The 26,320-nt window shown below is 40.9% G+C and overlaps 1 long non-coding RNA gene across 2 annotated transcripts in view; it reads left to right on the forward strand.

Moving 5' to 3' along the window:
* LOC134731083 (uncharacterized) overlaps window positions 1-26,320 on the forward strand; it is a 117,561-nt gene that overhangs the window by 89,677 nt on the left and 1,564 nt on the right. For both annotated transcript variants that reach the window (XR_010113151.1, XR_010113150.1), the window contains one exon: window positions 24,635-24,792. This is a non-coding gene — a long non-coding RNA (uncharacterized LOC134731083). The remainder of the gene's footprint in view (window positions 1-24,634; window positions 24,793-26,320) is intronic.

The raw sequence follows: 26,320 nt of genomic DNA on the forward strand, positions 1-26,320 counted from the left end.
GAGCACCGAAAGCCAAGGTACACCCCTGCAGAAGGCGGAGCACCTGCCCCCATCAGGGCACAACTTCTCCTTAGAGGTCCCTGCTCAGGGTGAAGCAAGGGTCATGTGAGAAGCCATCGCCTCTGATCTGGTTTGGCTGTGTCCCCACCCAAATCTCATCTTGAATTGTAGCTCCCATAATGCCCATGTGTTGGGGGAGGAACCCTGTGGGAGGTAATTGAATTATGGGGGTGGGCCTTTACTGTGCTGTTCTCTTGATAATGAGCGAGTCTCACGAGATCTGATGGTTTTATAAAAGGCAGTTCCCCTGCACACACTCTCTTGCCTGCTGCCATGGAAGACCTTCCTTTGCTCCTCCTTCACCTTTCACCTTGATTGTGAGGCTTCCCCAGCCATGTGGAACTGAGTCCATTAAACCTCTTCTTTATATATGACTCAGTCTCAGGTATGTCTTAGCAGTGTGAGAACGGACTAATATAATCTCCACTCACTTCTTGAGGGAAGGGTATGTGCCAGACTGTCACTCTGCTGGGTCACAGGACCTGACTTCACACCATGACTCTTTGATCCTCCCACCCTGACAGGGTGCATCACAGACTCCAGCAGCCAAACCCAGTGACCAGAGAGTGCTGAGTCAGGCAGAAAGGTGAACTGCAGGGACAGAGGAAAGGAGAATGTGGCCTGGACCTCAACAGCCCAGTGCATGAAGCACTGTGTTGGAAACTGTCAGCAGGCTAACATGATTGTGTTTCTACTTTCATCCGAAGTGTGACAATTCTCCTGCATTGTTCCCATGATAGAGGTTTCTCGCCTGGCCAAAGAATGTCCTAGACATGGTTCTGGACTCTCTGAGGCCTGGGAGGGCCTCCTTTCTGGTCTGCTGAGCCTCGCAAGGACACACTGGGTGTCTGATGCATCGCATAGCTGTAAGGGTGGACACTCTCACCATCCGAGGGGAGTGCGGCAGGAGACCTGGGCACTTCGGGGCGCAGCCTTGGCTTTTAACACTTGCTTGCAGGAGCATTTTTTGTGTGTTTTTCCAGCCTGTGAATGTCTTCTATATGCATTCTATTTCCACCTTAATGCTCTGTGTGTATAACTAAAGATGGGTGGTATTAGTTCAATTTTCGTTTCTTAAAAAAATGTTTTCAAGTACAGTTCCCATAAATTTAAGTGCTAAAGGCTTTAATGCACAGTTTTCCTACAGTTAAGTGCTAAAGCCTTCCCTATCCTCCCACATCACATGACTGTCTCTTACATCCAACAGACACAGAAGCAAAAGATGAGCAAGGCATTGTTCAAAGCCAGTCATCTGGGAGTGCTTCAATACCGGTGAAAATATAACTAAAACCCCACCATCACTGGTACACTTTTAGAACATTATACCCACAGGACTCACTTATCTCAAAATTACAGTCTGTATTTCCTTAACATGGTGGCAGATCACAGAAAATAATTGGTCAACCTGTATTATCAAAATACCATGCTAAAGATAACCTCCCATCCAAAAGGTAATTAAGACCTAAATCTAAGTATATTCAATTACCTCTCCACACGGCTTCTGTAATTCTGGGAATTCTGCCCTAAGAATGAGCTAAAGTTCAGCTTGGGTTTTCTCTAGAGCACTGATACGGAGAGAGGTAGGCAGCAGTTAATATGTCTGCCCTCCCTTTCTTCCAGATCCTGCTTCTGTAGGTTGCAGCGAGCTCTGCGTTGCTCCTAGTTTAGGAAGAAGGATGACAGCCAGGCCCACATCTAGACAGGCAGATTTATAAAGGCAGCCACATTCAGTTCCCTGCTCAGTTGATGGCTGTGTTAAGCAGAAAACACTGACAGTGTCTACATCTTTAATGGGGAGAGCTAATGATAAAGAAAGACTGCAGGCATTTGGGGATTATGTTTGTTGGAAGGGACAGCTAGATTGTTCTGTGATTCTTAAATCATAACAAAATTGATGAGGGCTGACACTCCTAAGAGTTGGCAAGATGGAGCTAAAAGTTGGAAAATCTAAATCTCATTTTCAATGCTGCTTCTGCTGTTTGTGCTTTCAAATCTATAACCATCAAATGAGAGAATAATAACTACTGTTCTTTAAAGAAGTCCTGTAAAAAAACAAAAACAAAAAATGTGATGATTGAGCCAAACACTTCTTACACTGAAATTTCAACCAGGATCTTAGGTTAAGAAGAGAGACAGCAGAAATTCCTTTTAAAAATGCAAACATGTTCCTGTGAAAGAGATATCAGATAAATGTGATTCATCATTAATAAACAATGAGGACTAATATGAGATTAACTCACTTTAAACCTCATGGTGTAAAAACACAGAGATGATCAGTCAGCTTGCTTTTGCAGCTGTTTGTTTTTCTGATTAGAAAGGTAATTCATATTCACTGTAGGAAATACACGAAGTACGGAAAGTACAAACAACAGCATCACTATTTGTTAGCTTCTTGCCGGACTTTTTGCTGCGTCCGTGTAACCTTATGTTTTTAACAAAACTGCATCCTGACTTCATCTCCAGTTTTGAAGTAACGTGTCATTACACATGTGGATATCCAGTATTTCCCCAGATCATGGCTGATATTTCCAGGCAACAGAGACTCACCGACAGTGTTTCATTCTCCGGTAAAGATAGACAGAGTGCAGGAGGAGAACTCTGCAAAATCGTGGAAGAATAATCATTGTCATGCAAAAACATATCCTGAGCTTCTTCAGATGAAAAAAGAGAGAGATGACATCTTTTACTCTGTTTTTACTCCTGATCTCCATTGTGAGGGCTCAACCTCTGAACGGTAACTCTTCCCTCCAAGAAATCCACCTTCTTCCCCAATCCTGGGTTCTATTGTCTCAGCACAGGAGCACAGCCAGCAAAGACACAAATGACCAGAGGACAGCAATAGGCAGTGCTGTGCCTTGCATTTTCCATGTGAATTTCCTGCCTCATATGCCTACACTGTGACTTTCCTGCCAGGGCACCTCTTCCACCCCTTTTTTTTTTTTTTTTTTTTTTTGACGGAGTCTTGCTCTGTAGCCCAGGCTGGAGTGCAGTGGCGCGATCTCGGCTCACTGCAAGCTCCGCCTCCCTGGTTCACGCCATTCTCCTGCCTCAGCCTCCCGAGTAGCTGGGATTACAGGCGCCCACCACCATGCCCGGCTAATTTTTTGTATTTTTAGTAGAGACGGGGTTTCACCATGTTAGCCAGGATGGTCTCGATCTCCTGACCTCGTGATCTGCCCGCCTTGGCCTCCCAAAGTGCTGGGATTAGAGGCCTGAGCCACCGAGGGCGGCCCTCTTCCACCTCTTTGGGCCAACGCTCAGGGGCCCTGTGGACTCTGACTTTCCAGCCACACTTTATGTTTATCCAAAATGCTCCATGGTCATATTTGAGGAAACTTTGGCTTCTTTAACAGAAAAGGTTCCATGTGGGGGCAGCAGAAGTGAAGGACGGATCTCTTGGAGGAGAAGAAAGACTGAACCTCCAGCCTCAGCACGCTCTGGTCTTGGGCCTCCCTGTTGTCCATGGGTTCAGACCAGCACCACTCCACAGCTCTCCATGGAGCAGACTTCGCTGAGAGCCTGGGGAATGGTAAAGGCAGTTACGGCCAGGAGCCTCGGGGCTGGCTGGCAGATGTGGCTGCTCTCTGCTCCTCGTGGGCACAGGCCATCTTCATGGGATCCCAACAAGTGCCCACCATGGCACCAGCCAGCTTTTCCTCACTTTCCTGACAACCGCCACACAAAACGAATCCTCTGAGCCCAGCCAAAGGAACAAGGCTGCCCACGACCAGCCTCAGACACAGTGGAAGTCTGGCTGTGATGGAACAAGGGACAGAGATGCTGAGGAGGCTCTGCCCTGAGACCCAGGAGCTCGAGGCCACCTGCGGCCAAGGCTGTGTCAGGAGAGCAGGGACAGCTGCATGGGCCAGTGCACACACAGCTCAGGAGTGGGTGCAGACAGACCCCATGGTGGGCAGCACAGCCACCACAGTGAGCTGAAGGCAGAAGAGGAAGCATGAGAATAACCTTTCCACATCCCAGGCTCAAGGATGAGCATGAGGTGAGAGCCACTCACACACAAGGGGAGTAACAGGACTGCCCTGCAAGGATGAAGTGCCTGCAACAGTAAAACCCAACCCCGCTCCCGCTCAATGCCTCATGTGGTTTGACTGTGTCCCCACCCAAATCTCATCATGAATTGTGGCTCCTATAATTCCCACATATTGTGAGAGGGACCCGGTGGGAGATAATTGAATCATGGCGGCAGTTTCCCGCATACTCTTCTCGTGGTAGTGACTAAGTCTCACCAGATCTGCTGGTTTTATAAGGGGAATCCCCTTTCACTTGGTCTCATTCTCCCTCTTGCCTGTCGCCATGTAAGACGTGACTTTCTGCCAGGTGTGGTGGCTCACACCTGTAATCCCAGCACTTGGGAGGCCGAGGCAGACAGATTGCATGAGGTCAGGAATTCGAGATCAGCCTTGCCAACATGGTGAAACCCCATCTGTACTAAAAATACAAAAGATTAGCCATGCGTGGTGCTGCATGCCTGTAATCCCAGCTACTCGGGAGGCTGAGGCATGATAATTGCTTGAATCTGGAAGGAGGAGGTTGCAGTCAGCTGAGATTGCACCACTGCACTCCAGCCTGGGTGACAGAGCGAGACTCAGTCTCAAAAAAGAAAAAGAAGGCGTTCCTTTTGCTTTCCGCCATGATTGTGAGGCCTCCCCAGCCACGTGGAACTGCGAGTTTATTAAACCTCTTTTTCTTTATAAATTACCCAGTCTCAGGTATTTACTCTGACCTGAGGGCTTGGTAGGAAACCTCTGGGCCCAGCAACTTGAACAGCAGTGTGAAAATGGACTAATACAATGCCCATTGGATTGGCACAGCCCTGCCTCCCACTAAAGGCCTGATAGGAAGTGGGGCTCGCTCTTCTAGGCCCAAAGGCTATTTTCCACAGTTTTTACTGTTCTTCCATACACAATGTCCAGAATTCAATTAAATATCAAGCGATCTTCCCACACACAGAAAGAATAAAAGCTGCTAATTTTTAAGATAAAAATCAATCAGTAGCCACATATGTAGGAATGGCCCAGATGCTAGAACTGTGAAATCAGAACTGTAAAACCGAGGGTTAATATGTCAGAGATCCAATGGAAACAGTGTTGCATAAACATATGGGGACTGTCAACATAGTTATAGAAATTATTTTCAAAAGGGGCATGCAAATGAATTATTGGAATAGAAAAGCACTATTTCAGAAATGATAAATTTCCTTGACAAGCTGAAATCAATACTCATTTTAAAGTCATGCATACAGGGTTACTTCATTTTCAACAATAAGACCAAGATGAATCCGTGGGAAGGGGATAAACTTTCCAACAAATGTTTCTGGAGAAAGTGAACATCCACATACCAGAAAGACAACCTGGCCCCTTGCCCTGCATCCATGAGAAACCAGCAGCTACCATCACCCCTAACGGGGAAGGACCGAATGCTTTCCCCTGAAAGACGGAGAAAATGCACATTCCTGCTCTCACGGTTTCTATTTAACATTGTACAGGTGCTTTTAGTCAATGTAATAAGATTAAAATTAAAAATAGGAATATAGATTTAAAATGTTTTAAAATTGTTCTTATTTGCAGAACACATGATCACCCATATAAAAATCTCGATGAATATAAATAATCACTGGATACAAGGTCAATGTTTAGAAATAATGTGCTCCTATATGTCAGCAAAGAATCAGTGGAAATTAAAATTTAAAGAATAACACTTATAATAATTTAAAAACATAAAATATCGAGGGTCATTTCTAAGAAAATATTTGTGGATTTGCATATGGAAAACCATAAAGTATTTATGAAAGTACTTTTAAAAGACCTAAATTAATAGATGAACCATTCATTAATTGAAAAAATTCACATTATTAACAATTCAGTTCTCCCTGAGTTGATCTGTAAACCCAAGGCAATTCCAATAAAAATCCTAAAAGAATTTTTTTTGGCAGAAATTAACAAATTGATTTTGAAATATTTCTTTTGTAAAAGTAAAATGCTTAAAATAGTCACTTCTTATTGTTTTTCATTTTACTGATTTCTAGTTATCTACTTACAGTTTGAAAGACATGATCTTGAATTTGACTAGCATTTCTGGTTTTCTATTGTTGGTGTGGGTGAGAGCTGAGTCAGTGCCCAATAATCACTGTGGTTTTATTTAAAACATGTCTCAGATGATACTTTGAAATAACATCTGTTTCTATCTTTCACAAAGCTTTCATAATTCTTCAGTGTCCATTAAATAAATTACAGAGTCATTATTCTTCTATTTGAAGTCGTCTGTACACAAGCTCAACCTCGCAAGCTTGTATTTTGAGACTACTTGCTATTCATCTCTATTCCACTGAAAATGATTTTTGATCCAGGATTTACCACACTTTGTCTTTCTCCTGTATTACCTTCTATCTTGAATACACTGATTTGCACTTCCATTTACCTCAACTCCAACCATCCTTCAAAGCCCAGCTCAATTTTAAACTTTCTCCAAAATCTCTCTAATATCAAGTCAGATTTAGTGTGCATGTCCCCAGTATTTCCCTAGCGTTTCTGAAGACAGTCCTCAGTTCCGTACCCCTCGCAATGGTGCATCTCTGTTCAGTAAATACTTGCTGAACTGAATTGCACAGTATCCTGGGATGAACCTGCTCAGGAAAAGATTGAACAGAGCATGAAGAACAGCTAAAATGAGAACTACGACAGGGCTTCCTTAGTGTGAGAAGCTAGATTCCAAACACATAACAACAGCTGAAAGAGACACATGAAATAGGGGTTATTTGCATTCTCATTAACTAAGATTCTTTAATTCAGGACATAGTCTCTGAACACAAATAAAAGGAGAAGAAAAAAATTCCTTTATTGACTTGAGAACGTATGTCAAAGTTGCTTTTTATTTTAAGAGCTATTTTTAAGAGTTGATGAAAAAAGCATTGTATCAAACAGTAAGTTTCAATTTTGAATTGCAGAATGCTTTTAATCCAAAAAAAATAGTTTTTAGTGGCATAAAATAAATTATTGGGAAATGCTATATTTGTGTGGTAGAGGAACTATTTTAATATAAGCATACTCTTTTTATTTCATTGGTGATAAGGCATATTGTCTTTTTAAAGATTATCAGCATATATCTGTTTTTCCCATTCAAAGGTAGGAAAAAATTGTCATTATTTAATGGAAAATAGCATCTAGAAGCCATTTCTGTATTATCTATATTTGAAGCTGCAATTCTACATAAATCATCTTCAATTCTAAAATACAAATGTTTGTCTAATTTAGCTTCTATGTGTGTTTTCAAGTTGAAAGTTCCTCCTACCCATCACTCGTTCTTCGAGAACAGTGACTTAAAGGAATTCAGAATAATCACAAGAGGAATTGCTCTTTCAAATCTGAACTGGAGATCTGCGGCTCAGATTACACTGAGAAATAATAGCACCAACCACATTTTTATGTATGTCGATCTATTTTCATGACTTCTAGGTAAAACATGACATGGCAGCCCACAGTGGTCCATGAAGACTTGGCTCCATGGAGCCAAAATCAGGACCTTCCTAGAGACCATGGTCAGCATGGGGACAGGGGCTTTCCCAGGGAGCCTACACAATTGATAGCTGAGTGTTTACATGAGCTGTCTTGTCTCGTAGGTTCTCAGAGAAGGCACAAAAATTGGGTTATTTAGGGTTATTTGATGCTCTGTAACCACCTTTTAAGCAATAGATTGCTGCCTCATTTTAATAAAGGTCGAAATAAAAGAAGAGATGATTTTCACAGAATAATATTTTCAGATTTAAAAGTATGACATTGAAAATATAGTGTAAAAACAAAACTACACGTCAAAAGGAGCCCAGTTGCACATTGGATCTTCTTTGAATCTTCTTTCAGCCTTCCCTAGATCAGCTTCCCTATTTCCCACTAGAGAAATGCCCTTCTCTAGAGAAATCCCTTTCTCTAGTGTGACATTTATTTTTGTTTCATTTTAATTGTATTGATAGGAAACCTGAGGAGAAAACACTTTTTTTGACTATGGTGTCTCCGTATAAATCATGACTACAGGTAAAATCAGCTGACTTTGGTTTGCAGCCAAGACGGAGCAGCCCCACTCCTGTTGGGCCCTCCATACACGCAGGACAAGCACCAGCACAGCACACATGCGGGCCCCTGAAGGGTGGAAGCAGGAGGCACCCGGGGGTCTTGGGGCTGAGGAACCAGCTGCAATGGGTCCCTGGGCTTCTGGGGGCTTCTCACGTATCCTGGACAAGGTGCTTCAGAAGCCTCCACCCAGAACTTTCAACAGGCATGGACCAAAAGAGCTCCAAGGAGCGCCTGCTCCCAGGCAGGTCACGGGGAAAAGGACCACCTCCCGAAGGAAGGCAATGCCCAGCCCGCTTCAGCCAGACTGCAACAGAACAACAACCCGACTCCGTGTCAAGGGTGCCCAGCAGGGAGCGGTTCTCCCAGCCATCCCTGCTTGCTACAGCAGGTAGTGGCAGCACAGTCACACCTGGGGGGTGGGCAAGGCAGGGAGCTCTGAGTCCCTACCAAGGTGGGTATAGCAGCAGGTTGCAGATGGGTCCAGCGAACTCCGAACATCCACACCCCTCGGCAGCGGGCAGGGCTGGTTGCACTTGACTGTACCACCCCGATCACAGCAGGGTACAGTGAGAGGCTGAGCCTCCACCCACTCGAGGCAACCATGTCACTGCCCACTTTCCCTGGGAAGGAGTCAACCCGGCTGAGGGAGGCTGAGTTTCATGCCTGGCAAGGAGACGCTAGGAGTCAAGGCCCACCATGGGAGGGAGGTGTCAGGGCCCCAGTGGGAAGCTACACACAATCGCCCAACGGGACCTGCCCCTGCACCTCCAGAGAGCAGCACCTGCCAAAACAGAAGATGTGTCTACTTAACATACACTAAAAAATAGAAAATCTCAGCAAAACATAGAAATTATAACCAGAAAAACCCACGATGAAATCATATAGAACTGAAAGTTACATTAACCAAAATTAAAAGGAAAAAAGCAAACGAAAAAACCTAAAAAGCAGAAAATTGCCTCACTAGATGGTCTCGCTAGTAGAGCAGAGACGACAAAGATGGAATCAGCGACTCTGAGGACACATTGAGATAAGTTATCAAATAAGCTGCATGGCAGAGAAAGGAGAACAACGACCACAAAAATGAACAGTATCTAGGACCTTTGTGTCAATTTAAAGAAAAGTAACAGGATAGCTAACATTTATATAATGGGAATTTCTGACAGAAAAGGAGACTAAAAAGTATTAGAAAACATAATGCCTGAAGCCATTTCCAATTTGGAGAAACATATGCTCCTGCAATTCAAGAGGCTAAGTGAACCCCAGGGGGGATAAACCCCCAGATCCCGTGATAAACACATCATAATTAAACTTCTGAAAACCAAAAGCAAAAAAAGGGAAATAAATATTGAAAGCAGCCACAGAAATAGGACATTTTCCTTGAAGAGACCACAACTTCAAATGACAATGGATTTTGATCTCCAATCAGAACAAACTGGTGGGAGAGGGTGTAACATGCTGGAGATAGTCTGAGTGATTTTTATGGCGGCCTTATCAACATCCAGATATACTATAAAACCTGTTTAAGGCATTTTTGGCAGAAAGATGACATGGAAAGACATCTCCCAATATAAAAATACAGCAATAAGATAAGGTATCTAGGAATGGTGGAGTCTATTTTTCTCTCTGGGGTACTGCCCCATTTTGCTCTGTTATAACTGACCGAAAATGACCCCTAGGACTTACCTCATTTGAGATGCCTCCACCTAATCCCCAGAGAATTTCACTGTGCTGACTTCTGATCATCTCTACACATGGCTACAGCCAGACATGATGCCATATTTGTGTACAGTTTCTCCTCGTCCTGTGCACTCCTCTTTGCTTTTCAGAGTTTGCCATTTTTCCAAAAGATGACATTGTCTTCGGCTAAGAAAATCATTTACTCTTTTTATTAGCATTTATTTTATTTTATTTTACTTATTTATTGTTATTTATTTATTTTTGAGAGACAGAGTCTTTCTCTGTCACCCAGACTGGAGTGCAATGGTGCAATCTCGGCTCACTGCAACCTCCACCTGCTGGGTTCAAGCGATTCTCCTGCCTCAGCCTCCTGAGTAGCTGGGATTACAGATGCACGCCACCATGCCCAGCTAATTTTTTTGTATTTCTCGTAGTGATGGGGTTTCACTATGTTGGCCAGGCTGGTTTCAAACTCCTGACCTCAGGTAATCCACCTGCCTCAGCCTCCCAAAGTGCTGGGATTACAGGCGTGAGCCACAGTGCCCAGCATTAGCATTTATTGTTACTTATATGTGCATCTTCTATTTACGAGATTATGTTAAAGATTGAAAATGTGTATAGACTACCCTGGATAATTTTTAGAATTTCACAAGAATACACTTAAGGAGAGTAAAATACTAAAATTCCAGGTAGCACCAGTTCAGAATACATATTTAACTCTTGTGCCAGTCACATGAAGTGTGGTCCATCCAGAAGGTATTTGATAAACCCTTTTGAATACATTTAGAACATGGTAAAGCTTTCTCTCCATCACAGGTTCATGCTCGTTGGTTCAAAAGCCAGTGGGAAATATTATTTATTTCATGATGCCTTCAAAGATGACAGAGTAATAAAGAGAGTAGCCAAATGTTTTAAAATATAAAAGAGAGGGAAATTTTGAATTATTTAACTTCAGTTAGGGAAGAAAATTGATGAGGTGACGATGGAAATTCTGAAAGTTAGGTAACGAGATGTTACCTTTTTGCTATTGTGTTTCCTTCCTTCCCTCCTTCCTTCCTTCCCTCCTTCCTTCCTTCCTTCCCTCCTTCCTTCCTTCCCTCCTTCCTTCCTTCCTTCCCTCCTTCCTTCCTTCCCTCTTTCCTTCCTTCCCTCCTTCCTTCCTTCCCTCCTTCCTTCCTTCCTTCCCTCCTTCCTTCCTTCCCTCTTTCCTTCCTTCCTTCCCTCCTTCCTTCCTTCCCTCCTTCCTTCCTTCCTTCCCTCCTTCCTTCCTTCCCTCTTTCCTTCCTTCCTTCCCTCCTTCCTTCCTTCCCTCCTTCCTTCCTTCCTTCCCTCCTTCCTTCCTTCCCTCCTTCCTTCCTTCCCTCCTTCCTTCCTTCCCTCCTTCCTTCCTTCCTTCCCTCCTTCCTTCCTTCCTTCCCTCCTTCCTTCCTTCCCTCCTTCCTTCCTTCCCTCCTTCCTTCCCTCCTTCCTTCCTTCCCTCCTTCCTTCCTTCCCTCCTTCCTTGCTTCCTTCCCTCCTTCCCTCCCTCCTTCATTCCTTCCTTCCTTTCCTCCTTCCTTCCTTCCCTCCTTCCTTCCTTCCTTCCCTCCTTCCTTCCTTCCTTCCCTCCTTCCTTCCTTCCCTGCTTCCTTCCTTCCTTCCCTCCCTCCCTCTCTCTTTCTCTTTCTTTTCTTTCTTTCTTTCTTTCTTCCTTCTTTCCTTCCTTCTTTCTTTCTTTCCTTCTTTCTTTCTATGTGAGAGTGGTTTCAACAGAATAAAGTAAAATTTAATTGGCATAATATCATATTCTTGCTTAAATATTCCCACTCATTAGAAGAAAAGTAATCGGTATTCGGATATGAGTGAAAAAATTTGAATCTATGGTAGCAGAGAAAGTAGTAAATGACATATGTGTTGGGAGGTGAGACAAGGGTGTGAAATTATAAAGAGCTCCAACCTTTCAAAATCGGTGATTAAGAAACCATCATCTGCTGAACCAGGAGCTCCTACCCTCCCACTCACTTGTCTCACACCCAAGATGACAGTGAAGATCAATTTCCATCTCTCTGCTGCCCACATGTTTCAGAGGTTGCCCTTCCATAAGGTAACAAACTTTGGTAAAGCTACCAGCTTTCTACAACTTGGAATTACTGTTGATTATTTGAAGAATTGACATTGTACAGGAAGAAGGCTTATCCAGCTATGTAAGGAATGCCATTGCCATTTAGATAGGTCATCCAGAGGTAGAAATTAGACATGACTCAAACAAAGGAAAAAAGTCTGTGCAAAACCAAGAAGGAAAGACAGAGGCAAACTCCTGGGATAATGGTAGACAAGCAAAAATGATGACAGGCCAGAAATTAAGGAAATTAAAGTGGTACATCGTCAACTTAGTTTTGAAGATAGTTATATATATATTATATATACATATTATATATATAACATAGAATTTAAAATAGCTTTAAACCAGTTGTGCATCATGTGAGAAAACATACCTACTGTAGGTGTGTAATTTATTATTAATTATATGTAGCTTGATTTGAAAACATACAGTCACGGTAACTGGGACAATCACCTAAAGCAGTTCTTTATGTATGGTAAATAGAGGGTTCCTGGAATACGAAGATGTTTGAAGAGTAACTGGTTTTATTTGTTGTTTAAAGAAAAAAGAAGGAATACATGAGAGATAATTTCCTACACTTGAAGAATAAAGTAAAGTCGTTACAACTATTCAGTGCTTCCAAACATTCAGAGCTATCTCTGTAGCAGAATTCTCACTTTCTCATTAACTTGTTTGTAATGTAATTTTCACGTTCTCCTATTAACTGGCTATTAGTAAGATCCAGTATAACAGTCCATAGCTGAATGAAACTATATATAGCTTAATAATTCAGATGAATATGACCTACACAGATGAAATTAATAATCTACATTTTAATAAAAATATACACACTTTAGAAAATAAATATATGAACAATTTTAATTACAGTTACCAAATCTGATGTCCATCACGCCTTTTATGTGATGCTATTTAAAACATGTCTTCAATAAATTTGTAGCTAGTTTTTTCAGCAGTTGAATCACTTATAGGAAGGAAAAAAAACTCTCTATCTGAACAGAGCTTCCCAGGTACAATAGCAATTTCTGTAAAATCTTTTGTTTACTATTTATTATGTTCAATAAGAAAATGACCTGTACATAAAAAAGATGTAATATTTGTTTAACACATAAACCATGAGCTAAATTAAATTTAACAATTACTTTTATTGTAAGGCTTGCGCTCATCACTGTGGTGGGTAGCAGCATCAGTGAAAAACAGCCTGTAGGCTTCATAATTCCTTTTAAAGAAATGTTTCTGCATGCAAAAATATTTTGGAAACCACAAATCTCATTAAACTCTGAGTTTTATTCATAATAAGAATAAATCAGGCTCAGAAAAGTGAAGTGAGGTGCCCCAGGCCCTGACCTACTTGGAGCAGAGTCAGTCAGACAGGGTGCATGGTCCCCGTCTCGGTGCGGGTGCCCCAAGTCCAGGTGCTGGGAGGTTTCTCTTCATGGCTCCATGTCTATACTCGTTGCGTGGAAAGTCGGGGTGACGAAGGAACTGTCTCCTTATTGTTGTTTCTGGACAGCCAAGATCATTAAAAAAAAAAAAACAGGGAACAGATTGTACCAACAGGTTGTCATGTTTTATTTTTTTATCGTGCTAAAAAATAAAATAATATAGAAAAAATGCTATGAAGGCAATAGAACAGCACCTCATTCCCTTTGCTGTTGTGCTGGGGCCAACACTTCAAGTGTTTCTAACTCTGTTTCTCCAGAATTTTCTCCCAACAGTAAATAATGAACACATACCACTATAGATAGATAGATAGATAATAAATAGATAGATAGATATCTTGCTATAAAATATAAGAATTAAATTCAGTTATGTTATTTTTGAGCCCTTTTTCCTCAATTTGATTTGGCTTAGTTGGTTTTTTTTTGATTATCTTTTTTTCTGCCAATTATGATTTTGTCCCCGTATTGTCAAACATATTCTTTATATACATTTTCATATTAATTTTGCATTGTTTTATTGATAACAAATATAATACATTTTAGTTTTATCTTTTAAGTCTCAACGGTTAAAAATGTAAGAGTGCATTACAGTATGGTAATTACATGAGTATCGTTCAGCGCAAGGTCTAGTTCCATGCTGGGACCATTACTCCTTTGTCCATGAATTCTTTGTCAAGAACCCTGCAAACTCCAGGGTAAATGTTCCCAGCATTTGAAAATCCATCATTTTCTCAAAACTGTGCCCACTTAGTCCCTGTTCACATAAACTAAATTTCTCTTGAGATATTTTTTCCTTTATATTGTAATCATAAAGTTTCTGTACCATTTGTTGAACTTGGCAAAGGGACTGTTTGATTGATGACATCACCAATATTTTTCCACTTCTGTTTTATTGAGTCAATTCTATCGGCTTCTCCGTAGGTCCCTGGCTCACTCCTCTGGTCCATCACATGTCAGAGGCACAACTGTCATCCAGGGGCTTCATTTTCCTGGTGTTTTCATAGTTTCTACTGATTTTTATTTATTTATTTATTTTTGTTTGTTTGTTTATTGAGGGAGCACTAAATAATTTCTTCCAAAGTATTACATCAAAGGAAAATTGTCTTGAAATATCTCACTGACTGATGGCATGGCTTGGAATAGACTACAAGGTCTGCAATTTTAGAACATTTGATAGACAGCACAGGTGACAATATTAACATACAGATCTCTCAGTGTATTAGTCTGTTCTCATGCTGCTAATAAAGAAATACCTGAGACTGGGTAATTTATAATGGAAAGAGGTTTAATTGACTCACAGTTCCAGAGGACTGGAGAGGCCTCTGGAAACTTACAGTCATGGTAGAAGTGGAAGCAAACATGTCCTTCTTCACATGGCAGCAGCAAGGAGACGTGCAGATTGAAGAGGGGGAGGCCCCTTATAAAACCATCAAATCTCATGAGAACTCACTCACTACCACCAGAACAGCATGGAAATAACTGCACCCTGATTCAATTACCTTCCACTGAGTCCCTCCCATAACATGTGGGGATTATAGGAACTACAATTCCAGATGAGATTTGGGTGGGGACACAGCCAAACCATATTATTCAGTATAGTTTTAAAATTAAAATAATCAAAAATCAACTTCCATTTGGGGGCAAAGCTCTCCCCCAAAATATCTGGGTTTTATGGAGGTGGGAGGTGTTATCTTCATGCTTACAAGCATGACATCTCACCAACAAAGCAGCACCCTGCAGGTGACTTCTCTCCGACTCTGCCCCACAATGTGTGGTCTACACCTGAGGCCTCCACCCCCTTGAAACCAGGTGAGTTTCCTCTATCAGCCCCCAAGACCACACCAGAGCCTGCCCTCTTCTCAAGAACACAGAAGGGCTGCCACTCATGAACTGAAGCCTTCAGCCACCCAAGGCTTGCTGGGATCACTGAAGCTTTAAAAGCTTTGGAGCCTGCTATAGTTTGGATGTTTGTCCCCTAAACCTCATGTTGAAATTGTGTCCCCCAAGGTTGAAGTTGGGGCCTAGTGGGACATGTTCAGGTTACGGGGGTGGATCCCTCTTGAATGGCTTGGTGCCATCCTGGCCGTGATGAGAGAGTTCTTGCTCTATTGGTTCCCCTGAGAGCTCATTGATTAAAAAGAGCCTGGTGCCTTCCCCACCATCTCAGCTCCTCTCTGGCCACATGATCTCTGTACATGCAGCTCCCCTCTTCCTTCCACCATGGTTGGAAGCTTCCTGAGGCCCTCACCAGAATCAGATGCTGGCGCCATGCTTCCTGTACAGCCTGCAGAACTGTAAGCCAAATAAACCTCTTTTCTTTATAAATTACCCAGCCTCAGGTATTCCTTTAAAGCAACACAAAACAAAATTACACTCATTTCCCACTAACACCTGGAGAATTCTGCCCTCATAGCTACTTTGTACGGTGCCCAGTGGGTCTCAAAGCACCACTGTTCTGCATTTACAGGGCTCTCTAGGACCTTTAATGAAGCCATCCTTTCATGTTGTGAAGACAGCCTGTCTCTATGTAGGATCCAGTATTTGTCAAGAGCTGGGTTTGAGGATGAATCTGAGGGAAGACACAATGTGCACAAATCCAGTGCCCATTCTCTCAGAAGACTGGCTCATGATCTTCAAACCATTCTACATTGCAATCTCTTTCTCATGCTTTCTGAAGAGTGTTTTCCTAGAAGAGCCTTCCATTCTTTATGCAGATAAATTCCTGGAGACACATCCATATAGGTGTACGTGTTACAGAGACCCCACACACAATGAGGTGTTATGCATGCCTGCAGAGTGAAAAGGTTGGAGTTAATATATATACGGTGATATTTTATTTAAAGGACTGAATAGAAAATATTGAATATTGATTGTTTCCTTTAAGACAAAACTTTAAAACTTGAGTCATGATTAAATTTGAAATAATGTATCTATTTCAAAGAAAAATATATTTAGGAAATTTAATGTTATTAAGTAAATATATTATTATTCAGTCAGAACTAACACATTAGTAACAGATGAGAAATGCACATTGAGATTAAAAATTATTTACAGATTTAAAAATGTAGATCCCAGAGAAGGTAGGAGATAATCAGCACACCTTTTTTTTATGCTTTTTCTTCAACGGGTACTTCCCAGCAGTGGGTCAATTTCAAGAAATTGAAAAAGTATAGTGGCAAACTTCCAAAACACAAAATAATATTTCAAATAAGCAACACAGTAATCTAATTATTATAAAGACTTATCACACTCTCAATTATTATTTGAAGGTTAGTCCAAACACTTTTTTATCACCTGAGGTCAGGAGGTCAAGACCAGCCTGGTCAACATGGCAAAACCCCATCTCTACTAAAAATACAAAAATTAACCTGGCATGGTGGCATGCACCTGTAATCCCAGCTACTCAGGAGGCTGAGGCAGGAGAATCGCTTGAACATGGGAGACGGAGGTTACAGTGAGCCGAGAGTTGCTCCAGCCTGGACAATAGAGCGAGATTCCGTCTCAAAAAAAAAATTATGTTTACCAAATGCCTACCACTAATTCAAATTCTATAAGTGCAAAGCATAAAGAAATGTGAGATTCCCCTGCCTTCCGGGAGCATCTACTTATAATGAGATAGTGTAATTACTCTTCATGCTTGAAAGACCATGCATTTGCTGTAATCAAGATCCTAATCAACTCCGCAAAGGGCACTCACTAGCTCCTTGCTCCTAGCAGTAAATTCGGTGGTCAGCTTGTTTCTGAGTTCCGTTCTTCTGATCCTATTAATGAAGACATCACAAAGGCGAAAATCTGCTTAGAGGCCGATTTAGCCTCCACTGATTCACCTCTGAAAATGTGGAGATGCTTTTTACTGTAAACATTAAGATTATCCACTGACCTTAATTGACAAATTACTCCAAATAGTGAGTGATCAATAATGACTGTACGATAACATACGATGTACTAAATCGTGTCACTTAAACTTTCAGAATTATAAAACAGGACTATCCTGTCATTTTCAAACAAATATTTTCTGAGTCCCTGACAGGTATTAGGCTGTCAGGGACAGCCTGAAAGAAAATAAGAAGTGTGTTTTAATCTTCATATGGTTACAATCTAGTCAAAATTGAGATGCCTGTATAATTACTAGAAAAGACAGTAGAGGAGAATTAGCTGGTTACTGTAGGATGTGACAAACTCAGAAATTCTTATTTTCATTGGACTACATCATACCATGGTATTATTTTAGTTTTTCATAATGAGATAGAAATTGCAAGAAACCAAATTACAGAGGTTGAAGAGTTTCTTGCACTTGCAGATCCAATGGCAATGGAAATCCAGATATTTGTAACTAACCTTCCAGTGGGAAGGTGGTGACATGTCATAGCCACAGCTTACCCCCTGCCATGTGTAGCATCAGCCCCACACAGCCCAAGGCTGCACACTCAGATGTCAACTTCCCATTCCCAAGCTTCAGCTGGGAGGGGCAGAATGAGCTGAACTTATAAATAAACATGGATTTATGTAGAATTCCTGGAAGTAAAGGAAAAAAAAATACTCACCTACAAGGAATAACATTCTGTTGGCCATTCTAACCCCATTTCTTTCTTTTTTTTTTTTTTTTTTTTTTTTTTTTTGAGACGGAGTCTCACTCTGTCGCCCAGGCTGGAGTGCAGTGGCGCGATCTCAGCTCAGTGCAAGCTCCACCTCCCAGGTTCATGCCATTCTCCTACCTCAGCCTCCCGAATAGCTGGGACTACAGGCGCCCACCACCACGCTGGGTTAATTTTTTTTGTATTTTTAGTAGAGACGGGGTTTCATCGTGTTACCCAGGATGGTCTCGATCTCCTGACCTCGTGATCAACCCGCCTTGGCCTCACAAAGTCCTGGGATTACAGGCGTGAGCCACCAAGCCCGGCCAAAAACCCGTTTCTAGAGACACTTCAGGGAGACTCCCTGTTCTCTACAGCAGCAATTGTTGCTAAACTAAACCAATAGCTACACATCCTTAAAAGGTAGAGCAGTTAAACCCATCCATGTATTTTAGTATTAAAGCAATAAACAAGGCTCCTTTGACCAGCAAAAAACTTAAGACACACTGACAAACGAAGTGAAGAATAAAAGCAGTCAGGAGTGAAGAAGTTGTGGCGAACAAAAAAGGTATTCCCCTGTGTGAGCATTCAACACATTTAAATCAAGTTCTAAGGTGAAAAAGGGCAAAATTGTACCCATAGAAAGAAAACCATGTTACAGAACTTGACGAATTAAAAATAGTATATTTCTGACTTTTGAAGTTCTGTTACATGTCTACAGCCACGGCCCATGCCGCTACTCAGGAGTATGTCCCTAGTCAGCAACTTGTGTTTTTAAATCAATTTTGCCTGCTTTTTCTCAGCAGCTCCTCCTACTAGACCAATAGAAACAGGAATACGATGAGGAGAACCACAGTAATTGTTGGAACCTGTTTGGTTAAGGACCTCGGCTCTGTGAGCTCACAGCAGGTTGTGAGCCAGGTCTGCCAGCTCCACACTCTTATTTGATTGTTGCCTGTGTTTTGAACTTTGGAGATCAATGGCATTGAACCCTCAGTGCTCCATTCTTTGATTCTATTGGTTCTAAAATTTATGTCACGTTCATTCCCTTAGGGATTGGTTGGGATGAAGAGAAGGGAAGAGAATTCTGTGATCCAATTTCTCTGTTTCCTTGCACTTGAAAGTAGAATATATAGCATATAATTTTAAAAATCAATAAATGATATAAAAAATTACCTGTATGCCTTAAATTCACTAAAGGAAAGAAAAGCAAACACAATCTGTCTCATTAGCAGCAAATGGAAAACAATACAAACAGCAAGAAAACATCAAAAAACCTTAAATGATATAAATGCTTCCAACAGAAGAAAAATTAGAGATTAACTCAACAAACAAAACCAAACTCTATGCTATCTCAATATGACACATTGAAAGCAAGGACAAAGTTGACAAATTAGACTAATGTGATGAACACTAACTGTATTATATGAATGAAGTAAAAAAAAAGATGAAAGAACAAAAGAAGGAAAAATATTTCTTTCCACTTAATCATGAACAAACAAAATTGGAAACAAAAGGATTAAGCAGAAAAAAGAGAGTCGTGTGGCAGCATGCGCTATATAACCCACAGATAAAGAAAGGACATGAGTGAATTTTCCATACTGATACCTTGGGTGGCACGGATACAAAATATGCAAGATAAAAGAGGAGCAATTGACAGAAAAAGGAATCAGAAAAAAATAGTTTTGCTAGATTAAAAAAAAAAAGAACTTTCAGCAAGGGAAAGATTTAAGCATTCAAAGGAAAACAAGCACTCCAAACAAAAACAAGAATAGAATATCAAAACACAACAATGAGTTTAGAATACTAGTTATCGGAGCAAACCCAACACAAAGTGAACTCACCTGTCATGATAGGGTTTGTGAGCTATTTACTAAAATAAATTCTCATAAAACCAGAAAGGAAAAATAACATTGCTCCTGGAATGGCCCAGACAACAAAAGAAATTAACCAAAGAAATTAACAAAAGGCAATTGTAAGTAAAACAACAAGAAAACACTTATGTCAGCCCCTTTTTGTTATGGTCCCCTCGTCTCTAAAATGTAATAACCTTGAGGGAACCTTAAACCGAATTCCTCACCTTTCTCTGAGCTGAAGATGAGGAATCCCTGGACTGTGTCCTGAGCACAGACACGTGGCTCCTCCCAGACAAAGTTTTACTGTAGTCTACCTGATCTGGCTCTAGTCTAGCTATTTTAGAGACTGGAGAAAACCTGATACAAATTAATGAAAAGACGTTAATGCTGGCAGATGGCTCCAGAGTACTTGGAGCTGTTCTAATACCTGTTTTACAGAAGTAATCTGCTCTGCCGTTATCCTCAGCCATTGTGAGCTGATAATGAGCCGGGAGAGCAGAACGAGGCCTGCGCAGGGCTGCCACTTCTGATTTCATTAGTCTTTCACTGCAGGCAAAATGAAGGCACTAAGTGGTAAGTTAATTGTTTCTTTGCTGCTGTACCTCCCTTGGGTGCATTATGTCATTGTTAACACTGATATATTAAGATAGGCACTTTATGGTGGTTGCCAGCAACACAACACTAATGCATTTTTATTTCTCCCAACTGCAAAAATAAGTTCAGCTCATTTCCCTGAGCTTCATATTGTGTTGAGGACTCTCCTTCACTGAAAATAGTAACCCTTCCATCTGAGAGAAAGGCTTGCTTATATCATAATTTCTATAAGATCTCACTGAAAACTGTGTAGACTTAGGATTTACTTGTGTTATTAGAATAAAAGGAACTCTGGCTTATAGGAGGGTGGCATGAGGAGCCTGTGGACCTGTTTCCAGTGAAACAATTATCACTAGTGAAAATTATTTTAAAAATAGTAAAAATAAAGTTTTTTGAATTGTAGTAAATGAGGAAGCATTTATTCGAGAAAATATACGAAGACTCAGTAAGAACAGCAGGAGTCTATTCTACTTGGGCCATGATTGCTCCCCAGCCATCCCTCCCTCACTCAGCTGGGCAGTGCTGCACTCACAGTGGCTGGGACCAATGAGATAAGGATCTTCTTTTGCTCAGATCCCAGTTAAGGGCTACAGTATCCCACCAAAAAGGGCATGCCACCAGCATGTCTCACCTACTCAACCCCTGAGTTTCAGAGTCTAAATTACTGGTGCTCATGGCTGAGAGGCTGGCAGTTCCCTTCCTCTACCCAGCCCCCAGTAGAGGGTGGAGGCTGTACTCCAGGCACAGCAGGCAAAAAAGCTGGGGTCCTGATAGCCCTTGATCCAGCACTTGCAGGAAAGATTTTCTATGCCAGGAAAACAAGGGAAGAGAGCCAGAATCCACTCCCCTCCACGGAACCAGAGTCTGCTCCCCGTCTCCCACAAAAGTGGCTCAGAAGAGAGGAGGCAATCTATAAGAACAGGAAGCACTAGTGTTCTCCCTACAGCAACTGACTTGATTTGAAAAAATCTGGGGAAGTTCCAGCCTAAGGGTAGTCTTAAAAACAAAGAATATTTTGCTGTAAAACAATTAAGTGGATAATTACAGCAAATAAAAGCAATGAAGTATGCATATAATGCCTAGTTTATCAGAGATAACTAATATAACTATTAAGAACTAGTAAAAAAAAATACTGTCCTCAAAACTACCTTTGCCTGACAGTAACATCAACAGTGTAGTAGATGTGAAGTCCCAGCTCTTATTCCCCTTTGAAAACATCAAAATACAGCAACAAGAGAATGATCAAACTAATACACAGGAGCTCTGGAAAGCAGCCTAGGGTTTAGAGCAGCCAGGTGAATCCTAATCAAGAAAAAGCCATCATCAAAATGCTAGGAAGAATGTCGGAGCATTTTACTTATTCTTGCCTCACCCTCTACCTGGTGCAGAGTGATCTTGGTCTATGGGATGTGGAAAAATAGTCTTATTTCCCACAGTATAAGCTGTCTAGGGGCTACCTGAAGAATGGATCTTGGTATAGCCTAACTCAAATTCTAGTTAGGAAAAGTAGTGAGTCCTACTGTGGAAGCTGCCATGAGATTAACATTTCTGGGGCAAGAGATAACTGCTGGATATAAACAGCAGAACACTCAAGGCTTAAGGAAACGCTGGGTGAAACTCTTTAACGAAAAAAAAAAGACATTCAAAAGCAGCCACATGTACGGGAGAATTGAGAAAGCCACACACACAGGCCAAGGAAAGATACATGTTCCAAAAAAGTCCTGAAAAGACTTCAAGCTTATTCCTTCAGCGGATCCCCAGGATCAGAGCAAATCCAGCTAATTGGAGAAGTGCCGGCCAATGACAAAGTCAGTGTGCAAAATGTAGAAAGGGCTTTTGTTTTTCACGTGCCCATTCTCCAACAACAATAACAACCACAAAATTCCAAAGCGTAGAGAAAAAACGGGAAAAACAATCAGCTTTCCGAGAAAAAAACTAAGTTGACAGAAATCATCCCTCAGGAAACTCAAATATCAGTCTTACTCAAAAAGTACTTAAAATAAAACTCTTAAATATAACCAAAGAGCTAAAGAAAAATACAGACAAAAAAAATCAAAGATATCAGAAAGACAATAAATGGACACAATAAGGATATCAAATAAGAGACATAAATTATTTTTTAAAGGTATGAAACAAAAATACTGGAGCTACAAAATGGAATAATTGCAATGAAATATTTATTAGAAGGGATCCTTAGCAGATTTGAACAGGCAGAATAAAGAGCCAACACACTTGAAGGTAGGCCACTTACAACTAGCAAGTCAGAGAAGCAAAAACAAAAAAGAATGAAGAGAAAGAAATGAAGCCTAAGGGACTTTTGGGGCATGACCAAGTGGTTCAATATACACATTATGGGGCTCCTGCAAGGAGGACAGAGAGCTTATTTGAAAAAGTAATGTTAGAAAACTTCCCAAATCTGATGAAAAGCATTAATCTATACATCCAAGAACATCAGTGAACTCCAAGTATAATAAATGAAAGAAATCACAACCAGCCACAATATTTAAAAACTGCTGAAAGGCAAAGACAAAGAAAAATTTGAAAACAGCAAGAAAATAAAACAACAAGAAACCTCCAAGGAGATTAGGAATTGTCTTCTCATTAGAAACAATGAAGGCCAGAAGGCAGTAGGATGACACATTCACTGTGGTGGAAACAAAAAACAAAAACAATCAAATAAACAAAAAATTAGAATCTATATCCAGCAAAACTACCATTTAAAAAATAAGGTAAAATAAATGCATTCCAAGATAAGCAAAAACTGAAAGAATTTGTTGCTCGTTGACCATTCTTACAATAAATATTTTAAAAATTTTTAGGTTAAAAATAAGTGATTCAAAATAGGCATTTGAATTCACATTTAAAATAAAACTAAGAGAACTGGTATAAGTAGCTATGTAATTTCAAAGACTGTATAAGCACATTTTGTCTCTTAACTGATAGAAAATCAGTTATATAAAACAATATGCATCTAATTGTATTGCTGAGCCTATCACAAAGAGAAATGCAATGTATTTGACACTAACAGCATAAAGATAGTGTGTGGGAGAACAGATGTCTTCTAATAGAAGGAAATGACACCAGATGATATACATAGTCCACTAAAACAAATGCCAAGAACCAGAAAGAGAAAATAAGAAGGTTAATGTAATAAATTCTATTAATATATATTTGCTCACCTTCATTTTCACAGTATTTTTAGTAGAGACAGGGTTTCACCATGTTGGCCAGGCTGGTCTCAAACTCCTGACCTCTGGTGATCTGCCCGCCTCAGCCTTCCAAAGTGCTAGAATTACAGGCATGAGCCACAGCGCCTGACTTATATTGGGGAATATTCTAAATAATAATGAGGAAGACAATGCATTCTCATAAACATTTAGGATCTGAACTGTCCAGTAGAGTACCCAGTAGCTACCTGTGGATGTTTAAATTTAAATTTTATTGAATTGATATTGGATAAAAGGTGAAAATGTGTCTCCTCAGTTGTACTCGCTGCATTTCAATTGTGCATTAACCACATGCAGCTATGGGAGGCTGTTCTGAAGGTCACAGGTACAGAACGTTCCCATGGGTGCAGAAGTTTCCATAGGAGAGTGTTGCTCTGGGGCTTTTGGTTCATTTTTAAAATGGAAAAGATTACATCATATTCAATTTACATTAGCACTTAAAACCAATGCCAAGGAACTGTGGCATCCGAGAAGTTTTCAAAGCATACTCCATAGTTTATAGAACTAAATTAGAGTTAGAATATATTTATATACATCGGCAACTGTCTACTGGGGTGCTGGTGCTGGGTATCTCAGTCTGTCCGGGTTGCCATAACAAAACACCATGGACTGGGTGGCTTAAACAACAGACATTTATAGCTTATGGTTCTGGAGGCTGGAAGTCCAAGATCAAGATGCCTGCAGATTTGGCGTAAGGTGAGGGTTCACTTCCCGGTTCACAGATGGAAGTTCTCACTTCACCCTTACGTGGGGAAAGAGGTGAGGCAACTCTCTGGAGCCCCTTTTATTACAGTATTAATCTTATTCATGAAAGCTCCACCCTCAGGACCTTCTCACCTCTCAAAGGCCCCACCTTGGAAAACCACTACTTTGGGGTTAGGATGTCAACATAGAAATTTAGAGGGACACACACATTTCAGACCATAGCATATGGCAACAGGAATAGAACTACATCAGTGCAGCTAAGATCTCTGTGCTTGGCCTTTTGCCTGTTGAATAATTCAAAAATATCTTCATGGCAGGGGAAACACAAATGCTGACCTCAAGGAGAAGCTGAAGCCAAGAGTATTAATCACAGTGGTGAAGATAAGAAAGATGACCCCAAGTAAGAAAGCCCAGAAAGGCACTTGCTGTTGACTCCCTCAGAAAGAACACCACGAAAGACCATGGATCATGTAAAGTAAGAATGAGACTTACTGCTATAAGGGAAATGAACGTCTTAACAGAGTCTTAGTAGTATCTCGAAAAGGGAAAATAATACCAAGATATTTATAGGTATTTAAGGCCTAGGCTGGGTGATTTAAAAGTAGATTATCCAAGGTCAAGAACTGGTTCAGGTTTCAGAGAGTTTATGACAATAACTCTGGGCTGGTGAGCAGAACAAAGCAGGGACTGTGGGTGAGTGGTGATGAGGAGGATGTCAGTTCTGGTAACTAAGGTGCTGATGCTATTTTAGTTGCTTCTCAGCCTTGTCTTCTAGAAGTAGTACTTCCTGGAAGCCATAACCCAGGTATGTTTGCCTCATCATGGAAGTGTTTAGCCCAAAGTCCGGGAGAATCCTTCATCCCAGAGTTGTTTATTACAAGAGCATGAATGTATGGTTAGACTGGAACTGCTTAACACAAGGACAGTAAGTTATATTGGTTTAGGTTCTCAAAGTTAGGTCCCACTGTTAGAGACAGATATTGGCAGCTGTTCTTGATCTACAATGTAGTCCAGAGAGGCCACTGCAGTAAATCCCAGGTAGGAGACAGAAATATAGAGGGAGATAGAAAGATCAAGACAGAGGTATGGCAATTGACACCATCACAATGCAGCTAGTGCTAATAAAAATTCATAAAACAAGTAGTCATTAAACGACCAAGCACATGCTTTGGAAGCTGCTTAGTCAAGTGAATAATACATCTGCAGTCCACATGTGAGGAACCGCAAGTGAGCATCCCTCCAGGGCCACCTAGAGGCCACCACTGCTGGTGGGGCAGGGGTGGCTATGGGACACCTGGACAGCCCTGTTCTTCATGCAACAAGGTGGACTGCAGGTCTTGTACAGAAAGCATCTGCAGAGATCACCCAGACATTCCACCGAGCTATGGCAATCTCAAGCCTAAGTGTATGCAGACCCCAGACCTCCCCATGATCCATTCTCAAAGAAGCTGTGTGAGCCCAGACCCCACAAAGGTAAGATCCATAAGGAGAAAGATCAGCATAATCAGACAGAGGATTGCAAAACAAGTCTGAAATTTCTGGAGTTCCATTTTATGCCAGAAAATAGAACTGTGCCAGAGTTAATGGGATCTCTCTTTCACAAATCAAATATTTTCTCAAAAATTGGTATTCAAAATTTCTTGCAAAAAACTCTAATAATAAAAGTATAAAAGGCAAACTATAAATAATGAATGACATTCCTTAGTAAAACATATATATATATACATATATACACACACACACATACATGAATATATATGTGAACAAAGAGAAAGAGACAAATTTAGGGGGATTCATTAATATAGACTCAATCTGTCATCTTTTGGGATCTGATGGCAAAAATAAATGGGTTGCAATGCAGAAAATATTAAAATAAGAGTCAAAGTACTGAGTGAAAGTAACATACTCCTGGCAGTTTTCATGTAACTTTACATAAGCAACTTCATCTCTATCCCTTAATTCTTCACCTAGATATGGGAGTGTGGGATTCACACTCAATTTAT

Source organism: Pan paniscus, chromosome 8 (assembly GCF_029289425.2).
Source record: "Pan paniscus chromosome 8, NHGRI_mPanPan1-v2.0_pri, whole genome shotgun sequence".
Taxonomy (NCBI): domain Eukaryota; kingdom Metazoa; phylum Chordata; class Mammalia; order Primates; family Hominidae; genus Pan; species Pan paniscus.